Source organism: Sphaerodactylus townsendi, linkage group LG10 (assembly GCF_021028975.2).
Source record: "Sphaerodactylus townsendi isolate TG3544 linkage group LG10, MPM_Stown_v2.3, whole genome shotgun sequence".
Lineage (NCBI taxonomy): Eukaryota > Metazoa > Chordata > Lepidosauria > Squamata > Sphaerodactylidae > Sphaerodactylus > Sphaerodactylus townsendi.
The window spans coordinates 69,858,489-69,874,180 of record NC_059434.1 but is presented as its reverse complement, the minus strand read 5'-3'; the positions used below and the strand labels follow the sequence as shown (position 1 = coordinate 69,874,180).

The 15,692-nt window shown below is 43.3% G+C and overlaps 1 long non-coding RNA gene across 1 annotated transcript; it reads right to left on the bottom strand.

Annotated features, from left to right (window-relative positions):
• Positions 1-699: 699 nt before the first annotated feature.
• LOC125439746 lies at positions 700-3,733 on the bottom strand. The gene is made up of 4 exons (XR_007245575.1): positions 3,672-3,733; positions 3,220-3,332; positions 2,030-2,194; positions 700-1,336 (listed from the first exon to the last, which is right to left on the bottom strand). It is a non-coding gene; the product is annotated as an uncharacterized LOC125439746 (long non-coding RNA).
• Positions 3,734-15,692: the final 11,959 nt, after the last annotated feature.

Sequence of the window (15,692 nt, the reverse complement as noted above, 5' to 3'; positions counted from 1 at the left end):
CAACAATACTTTTTATAAAAATATAACAAAATCTAGAATAAAATCTATGACCAATAAAATAAAGTCCAATCCACAGAAGTTAAATGATATATTCAACGTTTTTGCTTATTCCTATTGATGAAATTCCTAATCATTGAAATTGAGAGTGCCGAGTTGGCTTGAGGTGGATAGATTTGGATAATGAAGACTTGGTTCAAATCCCTAGCCTTCGCAGTGCTATCCTAAACAAGTTTACTCAGGCCCCTTCCGCACACGCAAAATAATGCGTTTTCAAACCACTTTCACAACTGTTTGCAAGTGGTTTTTGCTATTCCGCACAGCTTCAAAGGCCCCTTCCGCACATGCAAAATAATGTACTTTCAATCTACTGTCAATCCACTTTGCAGTTGGACTTTACTGCAAAATCCACTTGCAAACAATTGTGAAAGTGGATTGAAAGTGAATTATTGTGCCTGTGCGGAAGGGGCCAAAGAGCACTGAAAGCAGTTTGAAAGTGCATTATTCTGCATGTGCGGAATGAGCCTCAGAATCCTACTGAAATATATTCAGTGGTGTTTACTCCTGAGAAAGTGCTCTCAGACCTTCAGCTGGATTTGCGGTGAGCAAATATCAGGATAAACTTATATGTATATACTCTGCCATGCATGGTGAAAAGGCAGGATACAGATATAATAAATGCAATGGAAGAAATGTGTCTAATAAGCAAAGAGATGGTAGGCAATTATATATCCACTAGGTGCCTACAATTAAACAGGCCAAACATTTCACATTCTACACCCCTTTCAAAAAATGAAGTAAAGTTAGGTAGTAACTTTTCATAGATGTGAAGTATATATTGATTTATTGAAAGTGAGCACATTATAATGGATACTCAGATAAAGTGACAATATGCAATTAAAAAAAACTTTGTGAAAGTCCATTAATACCAAAGAGAGTGGAGCTTTGTGAGGCTGGGGAAGGGTCTCATTTCCCACCATGGCTACACACAGGCACTAGGTCTAAGATAGCACTTGCCTAATTGGAGTTAGTGATCCTCACATTCATGTTACTAAGAGCATAAAGGCTGCTGTGATGGATCGGACCAACAAATTCATTTAATCCAGCATCCTATTTCACACAACAGGCAAGCAAATGTTTTTTGATGGCCGAAAAGTAGATACCAACTTTATACTCCCAGGTAACATTTTGACTAATGGCCATTGATGAATTTGTCCTCCATTAACATCTTTGAATCCCATTCAAAGCCAGAAAATGTAGTGGCTCTCACTGCATCTTCTGCCAATCAAGTCCACATGTTAATTAGTCTTTGAGTAAAGAAGCACTTCCTTAGACTGTCCTGAAAATAATAATTATCATAATTATAAAATGTATTATAGTCATAGACCTGCATAGATCCAAATGCCATTCTAAATTTAAAGTTTTAAAGAAAGTTGATGAACAATAGTTTTAGGTGGCTTTTCTTAAAACTATACTGAAACTATTATTTATCAATTTTACTGTGTGACCAACTCCAGTGGTCATTATATCTGCTACAACCTATGCATAAAGCAGGGGTAGAAGAAGCCCTTCTACTGTGAGCATAATTAAATCTTCTTTCCCAGCTTGTGGGATAAAGAAAGGAGTCTAGAAAACTCCATATATGTTCCTCTGCCACCTTTTATTTCACTTGTTAGAAAACTGGGGCATGGGGTAACTCATTGGGTATATTGCATACGCAAGATGCCTTCCATTCCAGAGGAAAGTACAACAGCAGTGTAGAGGCTATGTCTGGCTCTCTGGGCCATCTTCACTAATTTTTCAGAGACTGGCTATGTGGCCACAATCATTACAGTGAAAACAAAAAGCCCCATGAAAGCTGAGAATAATGAAGCTACCCCAGACATATCTAAACTGGAAAGAATCAAAGGCAAGACGCAGATAAGCAAGACCAGGAGCTGGTGACTGCCTTTTCTAGATGGTTCATTATTTTATTTTTCTTACCTTTCCTCACAGCCAGTGCCAAGATTTAATAAGAAACCCTCCTGTTTACCTCCAAATATGCCTCCATGCTTTGTCTTCCTTCATTTCCTTGTGCAGTCGCATGTACGCGCACACAGAATTGGACTGGATTGCAGTTTCTTTCCTCCCTGCAATTCCTCTCACAGTGGAATGTCCTTTTCTACAGCCAAGGCAAAATTGAGGGAGAGGTTTTACCCTAAAAGCAGAGAGTGCCAACAAACAAAGTCAGAAAGTGAGTCACTTGGGAAAGTGTTAGAAATCCTCATAACACTTTCCAAGGTAAGAAACGTAGCAGAACTCAATTCAGAGTAACAAAGTAGCACAGTCTGGCAGCATCTATACCTACCTTCCTCACTGCAGTCCTTGAGAATAATTAAGTGTAATTGGCTCTCTGCTTCCAAGATCTTTCATCAGGAAAAGAGAGACTGACCAAAGGGGCCTGTGGGGGGATTCTCAGCTGGAGGGGATTCTCAGTGATTCTCATCATGGTGTAATAGTTAAGACCAGGGGTAGACTCTAATTCTTGATTCCTCACTCCTCCACCTGAGTGGCGTATTCTTATCTGGTGAACCAGATTTGCTTCTGCTGCTGGGTGACCTTGGGCTAAACACAGTTCTTTGGAACTCTCTCAGCCTCACCTACCTCACAAGATGTCTGCTGTGAGGAGAGGAAGGGAAAGCCCCTTTGACTCTCCTTACAGGAGAGAAAGGGGGAATATAAATCCAAACTTTTCTTCTCTCTTTTCTGGGTGGGAAGTATTCATATACAATGCTGCGGAGCATAGCCAGTATGGTGTAGTTGTTAAGAGCGGCAGACTCTAATTTGGTTTCCCCATTCCTATTCGTGAAGCCTGCTGGGTGACCTTGGACTAGTCACAGTTCTCTCAGAACTCTCTCAGCTCCACCTACCTCACAAGGTGTCTGTTGTGGGGAGATGAAGGGAAAGGAGTTTGTAAGATGCTTTGAGATTCCTTTCTATTGAGAAAAGTAGAGTATAAATCCTAACTCTTCTTCCACATCCATCTAGGTCACAGGCTTACAATTATAAACCTGAACTAGAATTGGGAGCCCTTGAAGGGAAACTGTAATGCCTTTTTATCATCTTAAAAACATGCCATGTTTTCATCCTTGGTAGGCTACAACTACATGCTGAAGTTTAATCATAAAGAAAAGGGGAGAGATGGGAGAAATTGCCAACACAGTATGAAATAAGGATAGTCACTCAAGCCTGGTATGAAGCAGTCATCATCTCTGTACCAACTGGCACATGTTGATCCAAACAGAAGAATCAGGTTATCCAGAAGCAGGCAGGAAGGTGGAGTCAGTCAGCCTAACCTTGAATACAGAAAGGGAAATATCTGTTTGTACTTGAGCAAGATATCTTTAGTGAACTGAGAAACAAAAGCATCTCAGTCCCTATGGGATTCAATTAAAAGACTCCAATGTTTGTTTTTCTGACATTGTGAGTGAGGCATCCATCAGTAATAAGTTCTTTGCTGCTGCTAAAATCCCAGCATCTAATTTATCATTAGACGGGTCCTTTCTTCCAAGATTTTCTATCTTCTCTTAGAGAACAAAGCTGCAGACGAAGCAGTCAGCTAGACAAACAAAGAGGCTACAGTACTCAGCATCTGCTGAATGAGTGCCTTTAGCTGCAGTCTAAACAACACTTACCTGGAAGGAAGCCCCATGGAATAATGTGAGAATCACTTCTGAGCATGCATGCATAGACTTGCAATGTGTGTTAAAATAAGGTCACACTGTAAGAACTACTCAAACAGCTAATCCATGTAGTTACTCAGTGAACTATTAAGCAGGTTCCACAAATGATTCAAGGAGTCTGTTAATGGGAAATTAGGGCCAATCAGTGCCAGTCACCCACATACACAGAGGAGTTAATTTACCTGCAACACAGATCCCAACTTAGCATCGGAGAAGACATGATGTTGTCCTGCACCAAGTCACACCCTTGGCCTCTCAAGATTAGTATTATTTATGGGCCAAACTAGATGCTGACACGATTTTAGAGATTTATTTGACTGTCTAAAATACTGCCAGGGCCCATGGCATAGCCAGACCAGGTGACCTTGGTCCCCCATGTGCCTTTTCAAGTACTGAAACAGTCTCTCCCTCTATCCAGGTATTTTAGCCCTTGAAAGGCATGGGGATGGGGCCAGATTGCCTGGTACTGCTGTGCTGTGTGAACCCTCACAGTATTATTAAATGGCTGAATCCATGTCTAAAATGCTTCTTGTCAGCCCTGCAGTTTGTGGTAGATTCACAAGTCTGACATTGTCTTTTATTCTCAGGTTGTACATTGGTTCAGATTTTCCAATTTTACATCTTGTGGACTTGCAGCAGCCTGGGAGAGTCCTCTCTGGTTTGACATCGGGTTGGATTCTTGGGTTGTCCATTTGTTGTGTCAGGCTTCCCTCATTGTCCTGGTGCATCTGGAATTCCCTGGTTCTGCATTAATTCTTTGGGTTTGTTGGTTCCATCTGCTTTGAGAGGCTTTTGACTGGGGGTTGCTTTGCTTGCTGTTATGTCTTTGGGTATTTTTTTCCCCCGGAGACAGTATGGAATTCCCTTAGCAAACAGTGGGGAGTGACTGGAGAACTTTGCTCAGGAACCTGAGAAGTCCAATTCACTTGAAATTTGGAGGTTATTTAAAGGATAAGAACCAGCAGCTCTATTACAATGTTGGTGCAATTTGCTCAAAAAACGGTCCCTCCAATTCTTCCTACATATTCCCCATACGAAATAATGTAGCCAAAAAATATCTAAAGCCCAAATTTAAAAAGCTGAATTTGAATACCAAACTATTATTTGGAACATGGATGACCAGGAATATTGATATTTTCCAGCTATCTAACATCTGGATCCAAAAATACCATTTCTTAAGATGCACCCCTCCATCATTAACATTGGTTCCTCTATCATGAAAAACACATTGCCCTTGTATATAGAATTGCATCAGGATTCTAATTATGGTGAGCACATGCACTCATGCATCATACCAAAATAATCTTGATACAACATATGACCCAATCAAAATTGTCCTTTTAAGGTTCTGTATGAATGTGTGTTGATATAATGAGGAGGATGCATATGGAATGAAAGTTGAGAATTCCCAATCCAATGGTTCTGCTTCAGAAACAGGACCCAGGTAATTTAGAACTCTGTAATCTGGAATGAGGAGCATTTCTGAAGCATTCCTAGTGGCACTTGAAGCTATGTAATGTGTGGAAATGATGGTGGTGTCATCTGAGCAGCCACCGTCAGAGCAGGCCAGGGACTGGGTCCCTCACTGTACCAGCAACTCTTCATTTGATTGTTTTTTCCCCAAACAGCAAGATTTTCTTGACAGCCCTTGTTGGGCTCATTAGGCCACTAGAGTTCAAGTCTCTCACCCTCATTTTTTCAATCCCACCAATTTCACCTGTCTATTGAAGTCAAACATAACAAAATCGTTCCTTTTTTTCCAGCAACGTTCAGCTCTTCTATTACCAATTTCCTTCCCTATCACTCTTCTCTCAGAGGGCTCGCCATCTTTTTCATCAGCCTTTTACTCCTTATACTTTACCTTTGTAAAAGTATTTGTTATTCATTTTTGTGATGCACGTACATTTTTCTTTCATTTCCAATCTTCGTTTTCTTGATCATTTCCTGGCCTCCCTTCTTTTGCTTACCTTTCATCTTCTAAAACGTACCAGAAGCTTTAACCCTGTCAGTGCATCCTGGAGGATATTTTAGGCATGAGACATTGGCTCTCAGTGGACTTCTCCAGGCAAAGCAGCCTTAAATAAATAAATGTATGCATGACTGCACACATACATTGCAGATTAGTTTTCTTTACCTACTTTGGAATGTTAGTAGCCATTCAAATTTTGTATCTTTTTTTCTATTCAGTTACTCATTCAGTTGCTGTATTATTCAGGCAACATAAGAACCTCAGTCATACTTTCCCTTTCTCCACCAAGCTCCAGATCAAAAGTTGTGCAGCTCCTCCTTGATCCATTGTTAAGAGTATCCTAAGGGATGACACTTAACGGAGGAGCTACACTGTGGCACCTCCCGCAAGAAGTTGCCTTAGGATTTTCTATACTGTCTCAGTAAATAATGTTGGAAGATTTGTGATGGTGGTGGACGGGGCAGAGTTTTTCGAGGACATGATGTCATTTCTATGTTACCCCAAATGCTGGGTCTATCCCTTTGAGAGGGGGGAGTCAGCTTGGGCAGACTGTGCTTTAATGAGAGGTCAGATAAGCTCAAGATCTTTGTCACCAAAGTTTACAAAATAGGTTTCCACAAGAAATCCACAGGAAACAAGAGTAAGAGTTTAACAATTTTTTATTAAAAGGGCAAAAATAAGAAATGTACATGCGCACAAATCAAAGCAGCAGAGTTTCACACAGCTCTAGGATATAGTGTTGAGTGGAAAGATTTGGAAAAGTGAGAGATTTGGGGGGAATAAAGGCGATAATTACCTGATCTAGAAGTGGAATAGTCCAATGAGCAGAGTCCAGCAACCTGCCCTGAGTTCTGATAGAAGTAAGAGTAGGAAGCTGGCAGGCAGTTTAACTGAACCAAGGCAACTCAGAGTACACTGAGCACAACAAAAATAGACCAGATGTTTAGTCTAGAAACACTAAGCACTGACTGGGCAACTAATTTATAGAGAAGATTGGGCACTCTAGCTATGCTAAGAGAGCTTAATCTTTCCAGAACAAAGGAGAGTCTTTGTCTTCCTGGGCACTTTGTCTTCCTGGGCACTTAAGTGGTAGACACTTAAAATTAATGTTGGACCCTTAGACTTAATGTTCTATGACAGTGAGTGTCTGGAGACATATCCTTTTCAACAAAAAAGAACTAAGTAGAATTGTAACTTCATCCACCATGTCATGGACCATCTTTGTTTTAGAACACTTTGCTTATGTCCTAGTGCCTACCTAGGTAGAGGTTGGTGGCATGTCTGAAGCAGCCCAGGATTTGCTTTTCAGATCCCTTGAATCTGCCACCCTTTTCATGTGAACCCCCCCCCCCTCAAAATACAGTTAATTAGTTTTGGCAGTCTTTCAGCTTTAGCTCTCCAACCCTGGCCTGCCTATTCCCTTCTCCTTCTTCTGCCTCCTTTGCATTCTGTTCCCTTTGAAATGATCTCTCAGTTATTTCCCTAGCCAGTGCATTATTTGATATTGATTCTGACCCTTGAGTCAGGGGCTATGGGAGCATTCCTGCAATGCCAGCTCCTAACTGTATGGACACTGAAGTACAGCCCAGCTCTGAAGTTCTTCCACAATAACTTATAATAAATGGCCATGAATCACATAAACCTTACGCTTTCTCGGCCTAGGCTATGTTACTCCTAGGTTTCTACAGCACCTAATATGCTTCTGGCGCATCATAAATCTTTAAAAGTACTGGTAGTTGATCGTGTCCTCACTTCCCTCAAAGTGCAATTATAAAATGGAGCCTGCTAACCCCTAGCAACCATTTTCTTTCCTCTCAGGAGGATATGTTCTGCTTTGGAGCCAGATTCCATTAAGTAGTTCTCAAAAGTGATGAGTACCCGCCATAAACAGTTTTAATATTAAGAGCTCTCTTGAGGGTTGGAGACTGCAAAAGGACACTGGCCTGGCTTGCTTTAGAGCTGTGATACAGCATGCTCAAAATTTGTCACAATGAACCCAAGTACCATTGCTATTAAAGATACATATGAACATGGAACTGGATAAATTCATACGGAATATCCAGTTTCTGCAGTATACACATGCAAGGGATTTCAGCTTACAATATCTCTTACTGTCCATAACGGCAAGACAGTAGGACTAGTTCAAGAGGAAAGCAGGACCAGTTCAAGTTCTGGCAGGTACTCAAATTCTTCCAACATGACTGGGTATTAAGGAGGAATTTTCCACTTTGTCCAATTCAGCAATCACGCAGGACAAGGCTTATTAATCAGTGACACCTCATCTGTGGAATGCCGTACTCCCTGAAGCTCTCCTGGTACTTACCCAACATGTTTCGCTTGCAAAAAGGAAAGATATTTATTTATTTATTTATTTATAATTAATTTTATATACCGCCCCTCCCCCGAAGGGCTCTGGGCGGTGAACAACAGAATAATAACAGCAATAACATTAAAACCCCAATTAAAACAGCGGATTAAATAAAATTACAGCGGCATCCGACAAAAACTTCATAAAACATAATACACCCACCCTGGAAAACAAACCCAAAAAGCTGAGGGCCCCATAAGAATTAAGGGCCTAGAGCGTAAAAAAGGAGGGGAGGAGGGGGAGGGCACACATCAGCGGTCGGCCCCTCCAAACGCCCGGCAGAACAATTCGGTCTTACAGGCCCTGCGGAACTCTCCAAGGTCCCGCAGGGCCCGAATAGCTGGTGGTAAAGTGTTCCACCAGGCAGGGGCCAGGGCTGTAAAGGCCCTGGCCCGGGTAGAGGCCAACCGCATCATCAACCAGCAGGCGGGCCCAGGAGGGAGTCTAGATAAAACTTAGTGTAGCGGAGCTCTGCTGCCGAGCTCCATCGCAGACGCCATTTTCCTATTCATATGCTTTCCTATTCATATGCTGTCAAGTCACAAAAGAGTCATAGAGACCCCATGAAATTTAACTTCATTAGGTTTTCAAGGCAACAGAAAAGCAGAGCTGGTTTGCCATCACTTTCTTCTACATAGCAGCACCAATCCTTCTTGGCAATCCAAGCACCAATCCCATTTAACTTCCAAACTCTGATGAGATCAAGCTAGTCTGAGCTAGAAGGACAGCTACATTTCTCCCCCCCCCCAGGTTTTAACCAACAGATTGATCCCCTAAAATAATTTCTATAGTATATTTCTGACTTGAGAACTATTTTATGGGACTCTTACAAAGTTTTGTGCCATTTCTATGTCCTTGGTAGATTTAGAATGCTGGGCTGAAATAAGATATAGAAGAGCAGATTGGTGGCGGGGGGGGGAGAGATGAAGACAAACGGTGACATCTTTTGATACATCACTACCCAGTGCAAATCTGTGCCGAGTTACTCTAGTCTAAACCCGTTGATTTCAAGGCTAGAATAATTCTTCACAGCACAGCATTGTGGGAATGCTCAAACGAGACCATCCTGAATATGCTTCAATGAAATGTGATGTATGTGATGCTAAACATGTCTCCTTCACAACTTCATGTCTCCTCCTCGGGTTGCTCCCCATGGTGCCACAAGAAAATGTTGTGCCAAGAATTGTGAATAAGCAGAAAACTAGTGAAGGACTCCTTTGATTCGGGAGTTCACTTTGTCCGGCGATGAAAGTATCATTTCAGTGTCTGACTACGGAGAAACCACTTTTGAGATGGCCAGAAGACAGTTCTCAGAACTGCAGCTGTCTGCTCAGTGGGGAGTGGAGGTGAACCGTACAAAGAAATACCGAAATACCATACAAAGTAGGTGAACCATACAAAGAAAGAGTTACATTTGCTGTACTACTGGCACTTTGGATTTGGGAAGGAGGAGAAGTATTTGGTTTACTTTTCACGTATTTATAGAGCCAGTGGGGAAGGAGGAGAGATGCAACTGAAGTATATATGTTCTGAGCTTTGCCATGTTGTAATGCTTGCCTTGAATTTAAAGGCAAGTATTACAGCCCAACTTTGCTCTACTTCAACTATCTGAGAAAATAGTCCTTCTTCCTTTCATGACCCCACTTGAAAAAGAACATTTTAAGCTGACACAAACCAAGCCAGAACATTAGTCTGTGCAGGCCAGTATTGCCTGCTGTAATGGGTGCCAAGTCTCCAGATACAGATCAGGCTAAGAAAGGTCTTTACCAGATCCTGTTGAGACCCTACAACAGGAGATTGCAGCAATTGAACCTTGCACTGCAAAGCACATCCTAGACCGCTGGACCAAGACCCCCTTCAATACTACTTAGCTTGCAACTTTAATTTGTGGCATCTACTGCTACAATCACCTGCTTCTGTGGCAGGGTGCAAATGGCCAGCTGGCTAGCAGCCCAACCATCTAATGTGTATGTAAGGAAGAGGGCAAGAAGATCCCTCTCCTCTCTCTGCCTTCTCCTGTTCCTTTTCCTGTTCCTTTTCCACAGATCCCATGACATTATTTCAACAGTATCCAAGTTAATAATGTGCACTCTGAAAAATGTAGGAGCAAAACTAGACAAGACAGGCATCCCCATGTTTATCCCAAGAACATACTGCCATTCTAACAATTGAATTCCCAACTGGGACCTTCTTTAATCTGAACCACAGGGACGCAGTTCAGCTTGGGAACTTTGCAAATGGAAGAAAGGGATCCTATCTCCCACCCAACACCATTTTTCCCTGGTGCCGTATGAGATTGAGAAAAATGTTGGCAAGAAACTGCCTGGAGACCAAACTCTATTAGGAAAGGCTGAGGGACTTGGGAATGTTTAGTCTAGAGAAGAGGAGGTTGAGGGGTATACCACACCCCTTTTGCTTCCTTCCCCCCTGCCCCCTCCCCCAGCTTCTGCCATGGCATCAGTTGGCCTTTCTCTGGTCTCAGAATAGGGGCAAACCTGGTACTGGGCATCTTGGCTCTCTCTGGTTGCCTGGTTCTGTTCTCTTCAAACCCAGTCAGCTGACTTCCTCCTCAGCCATTCAGGTACCAGCGTTCATCACCCCTCTTCCCTTCACCGGTTCCATTCCTTTTGTGCTGTCCCTGCTGTCCCACCTCAGGCTGCAGCTCTCCCTGCCTCCCTGATCCCAGGTGCTGCCATTCTGCGGTCTGGTGTCAGGCTCTGCCTCCCCCACCCCTCCCCCATTGACACAGCCATTCGGCAGCAGCAGCTCCTGCAGCTTTGCTGACCAGGTAATAACAGGAAAATCTTCAGGACTAGTGAAGCCAGTAATGCCTATAAAGATAGAACTTTACTCATGTTGATAAAGACCAAAAGGTATACATCTCAGAATCAATACTTGATGCAGACAAAATTTGGAGTCCTAGTGATAAATGGAGTTATTCTTATATTTTCTGTACCTATCTGCGTTGTTAGATTGTTTTAGGTAAGAATAAAAAAAAAATTTTACATGAGGACTAGTGAATTCAGAAGCTTTAGTGTGGCTGCCAATGTTTGTGGCTCATAATGCCCACTCCTAATCCTATCTTCAACATCTGAAATTTTCAGTCTCTCAAGAGGCTCAGGCTGAGCCTCAAATCCTGAGGTTCTCAGATGTAATCCTGGAGTTTCCAGAAAACTGTCTGATCTACGGACCTGTTAAAGATGCTTTCTACATAGCGATTTTGATTTCACGGCTTTGTGGCTGAACATGACTATGGTTTGGCTTGTGTGCAGCACAGCTGGTTCATCAGCCGCAATAAATACTTAGCCTAAAGTCTGCTCTCTGTGCAGTCCTGAACATAACGTACTGCCTTGATATCAACATCTATTTTCAAAAATTAGGTTGGCTGTGTGGCGTGTGGCGATATAGTTTAAATAGAGTTAACAGTTAATTTAAAAAGCACAGTCTGCACCAAATGATATTGTGTTTAAAGGAACAAAACTGATTGGACCCAAAGCATTACAGAAAGATATGAAATGAAGGATATATGAAGGGTGTTCAGATATAGGAATTGTTTTGTTGGAAAAAAATTTTCCATTGGTCTAAAGTCCATGCTGACAAGGAAGTTATTTTTAAAAGCCCCCAAATACAGGTCAGTTCAAAGGAGAGAACTGCTTCTTTAATCTGAACCACAGGGACCCAGTTCTGCTTGGGAACTTTGCAAATGGAAGAAAGGGATCCTATCTCCCACCCAACACCATTTTTCCCGAGTGCCGTATATCAGATTGAGAAAAATGGTGGCAAGGAACTGCCTGGAGACCAAGATCTATTAGGAAAGGCTGAAGGACTTGGGAATGTTTAGTCTAGAGAAGAGGAGGTTTATATCTGCAGTCTACAAACCATGGTTTCAAGGGGAATCTGTAGTCTACAAACCATGGTTTCAAGGGGAATCTGTTCACAAAGGAATTTGTTACTGGCTAGTGGCAAAATACTTTTCCTGCCATTCCTAAACTGCACTCTTGGAAAATACAATATCTATTCCTGCAGTGTGGTGTACTTTAGAGTATTAGACTAGGCTCTGGAAGATCCAGGTTTGAATCCCCATTGTGTCATGGAAGCTCACTGGGTGACCTTGGGCCAGTCCCACACTCTCAACCTAACCTACCTCACAGGGTTCGTGTGAAGATTAAGTGGAAGAAAGGAGAATAGTGTGCGCCACTTTGGATCCCCATTGGGGAGAAAGGTGGGTATAAACAAAGTCAATAAAATTCTAGGAATAAAACTGAGTGCTATATACTTAACTTTAAGCACAACTGGGCAGATGAAGCAACAGTGAAAAATCTGCACAATAATGGAGATGCCAATTAATATGTTATGGAGTTCCCAGGCTGGTGACTCAGTCATGAGTTGCAAGTACTCCTAAATTTCCATGGGTGCAATGTCTAATTCAGATCAGAACCATGGCACGCATGGAAAAGTGGATTCAGCCTCCTCACCCCTGGAACCATTTTCCCAGTCTGAAGCAGTCCTGAGAGGTTGCTATTTGGGCAAACCTTGTGATATACATGGGTTTCCCCAATGGTCATGTAGCATCCTCCAAGACGGCTTCAGGTTAGGAAAATGATGAATGGGGGGGATTCAATCCCTCTTTCCACATGTGTGTGTATAAAGTGCCATCAAGTCACAGTCAACTTAATGGCAACCATGTAGGGTTTTTGAGGTAAGAGACATTCAGAGGCAGAGACGTAGCTCCAAGGGGACAGGGGGTGCACAACACACCGGGTGCGCGCCCCTGTGGGGGTGTGGGGGGCGTTCCGGGGCAGAGGCGGAGGACGCACCAGTGCACTGGGCACTTTTTCCCCTTGCTACATGTCTGTTCAGAAGTAGTTTGCTATTGTAGTTTGCTGGATAGTGAGCCTGGAATTTCTTAGTGGTCTGATCCTGATTTGGGTCTGATGAGATCAGGCTAGCCTGGCCCGCACATTTATCATAGTTCTTATCCAAGTTGGCCACTGCGCATGCAAGGACTGAGGAGAACCTACCACTCATGTTTGATAGTGCTTGTCTGACACAGCATGAGGACTGTGAACTTCATCATTTGTGAGCCTAAAGAAAAGGAGAGAGATTTGGCAATACAGATATAAGAGAATTAAAAGATAATAACAACCATGGACACATATGCTTGGGATTTTAGGAGGAACTGAGACTTGTTAAATAAGGGATTTTGAGGAGACAGATGGGAGTTAGCAGAGCAGGCCAGTGGCTCATGTTGTTTTTGTCTCACACACCTCACCTTAATAAACCTTTGCTTCTTAAATTCCCCTGCATCTAGTACCACTTATTACAGAACAACACAATGTATCAGAGCAAATGGGATTTTGGTAAAGTGTTATTCCTTCAGAGATTATCCCTTTCTCCACTCCTCAGCCCCCTCTCTCCCCTTTTCTTATGTTGGCTGTAATAGCTGCTCAATATTTCCTTCACGAGACTATAGATAAGCCCTTCACAGGGGAACACAGAGTGTGTTTAAAGATCTGCCTGGCTGTGCAACAGTGCTTGGTGTCAGTCAAATGCAGGAACTGCCAGCGTGGAAACTGACATCTGCCGGCCAATAATAGCGGTCATACCTCACTGCTATCCCAACTGCTACCAGTCCAGTTCAGCTTGCCACCCTGAGCTCATACCAACTGTCAAGACTGTGACAGCTGCCATCTTATTCCACAGCCATAAGCCTTCTTGGCAAGAGAAAACTCAAGCACTGCTGGGATGATGCCTGTCATTGGCTGGGAAAAAGGCACAGGAAATGAAGACACCGAGGAACCCTGGGAAGGTACAACATGTTCAAGCCACCTGATAAGTTGTTCTGAGTCTCCAAGGTTGTTCTTTGTTGACTGATAAGATTGGACAAGACTCAGTAGGCCCACAAACTCCTATTTGGTGTTGCTTTAATTGAATGTGTCACTGACAAGGGACAATCGTTTCATGCGGCAGCATTTCTTCCAAATGAAACAATTGTTTTAAAATAATTGGGATGACATGAGGGCTGGCAGCCATTGAGGATAACCTACGCACATTATGATGGAATGCAACAGAGAACATGCTTGCTGTAATTGCTTATGTTTAGTCTCTGGATTCTGCTCCTCCTCACACACACAGGCACTCAACAATGACAATACAGCATGCTAAAGACAGGTTTGCCATCTCAGTAGCACAAAGCCATTTTTGTGACACTTTAATTTTCATGCCTTTGTGCCTTATGAAAAGAGGTTTGTGTAAAAAAGGGAAAAAAATAAGGCAAGCTTGTTAAAATTATCAAAACAGAAGTAATTTGCAGTTAATTCAAACCAAGTGGAATCAGGCTGAGTGGCAGGGACTGTATTAAAGCCACTAGCTGTAAATCCTGATAGTCTTATGCACTTCTCTGTATTCTCAATTCTAGGCCCTTCTCTCTCTTTTTTGTTCACCAGCAGAGGATCAGGCCCTTCATTGTGTTCATGAATTTCTTTGCTGATCAAGGAGCTTAACAAACCCTAATTAAAGTCTGTGCAATTATGCATGATAAAGCAGAAGGTCAGTCACATGTGTGTTCCGACAGCCACTGTCTTTGGAGACACTGACATTTAGTGCTCTCTTCTGGGGGGAAAAAGTATAAAGAAAAGGGATAATAACTAAGAAGGGTAACACTGAAGAAAGGCCCATAGTATTTATAAGTGATTACTAGCATGGCCCGGCCACGCGTTGCTGTGGCTTATTGTGGTGAAATGGGAAAGGAACAGTAGCAGCAAATCAATTGCAGAGGCCAGCAATACATGCTCATGCAAACATGCAGCCTGATACTGTGTGATGTCAGTGATGTGTGTGCCCACATTCCTGGGGGGGGGGGGGAATGGAAAGGCACCCCTCCCACACATCTAGGCTGGCTGGTCATCATCCTTTACCTGGGAGTAGTAAGTTTGGTTGAGTAGCAATGGGTGTAAACTTGTGAAACCCTCTGAGGGGTCTTGACGCCAGCCATTCCAAAAAAAAAGTATGTCATGGTTGCTGTACTGAGCTTACTCCTGAGTAATGCGTGCCTGGTGTTCTTAACTGTAACTGCAGTATTCAGGGAATCTAGGGTGCCTGGCCCCTCCCTCCCATCCCTTGCATGTCGCCCCTCACTCTCTTCCCCCCTCACTTCTCTTCCCTTGCATGCCACCCCTCCCCCTCCCTCCCTTCCCTTTCCCTCCGCTAGCATGGGTGGGTCATATCAAGATGCTGGGCCCCCTGCCTCCCCTCCTTTGCATGCCACCCCTCACTCTCTTCCCTCCCTCACTTTTCTTCCTTTGCATGGGGCTGGGCAGGGCACGACGGGGGCGTGGCCGGTTATTCCAGGGGCGTGGCATTCCTGGGCGGGGCTGTGGCAAGGACGCAGCCACTGCGCCGGTCCATGGGTGGGAAACGAATGCACACAGGCGCAAGCTGCCATGCACACCGGTGCACCTCCTGCTAGACTGCTTCAAGTTCTGTGCGCTACATAAAGAGGAGAGGAGGGGCATAACTAAGGCAAAAATCACTTGGCAAAATCACCAATTAGTAACCCCCTCTCGGCACACACAAATAATTAGTAACCTACTCTTGGGAACCTGTGAGAACCTGCTGGATCCCATCTCTGAAGCCA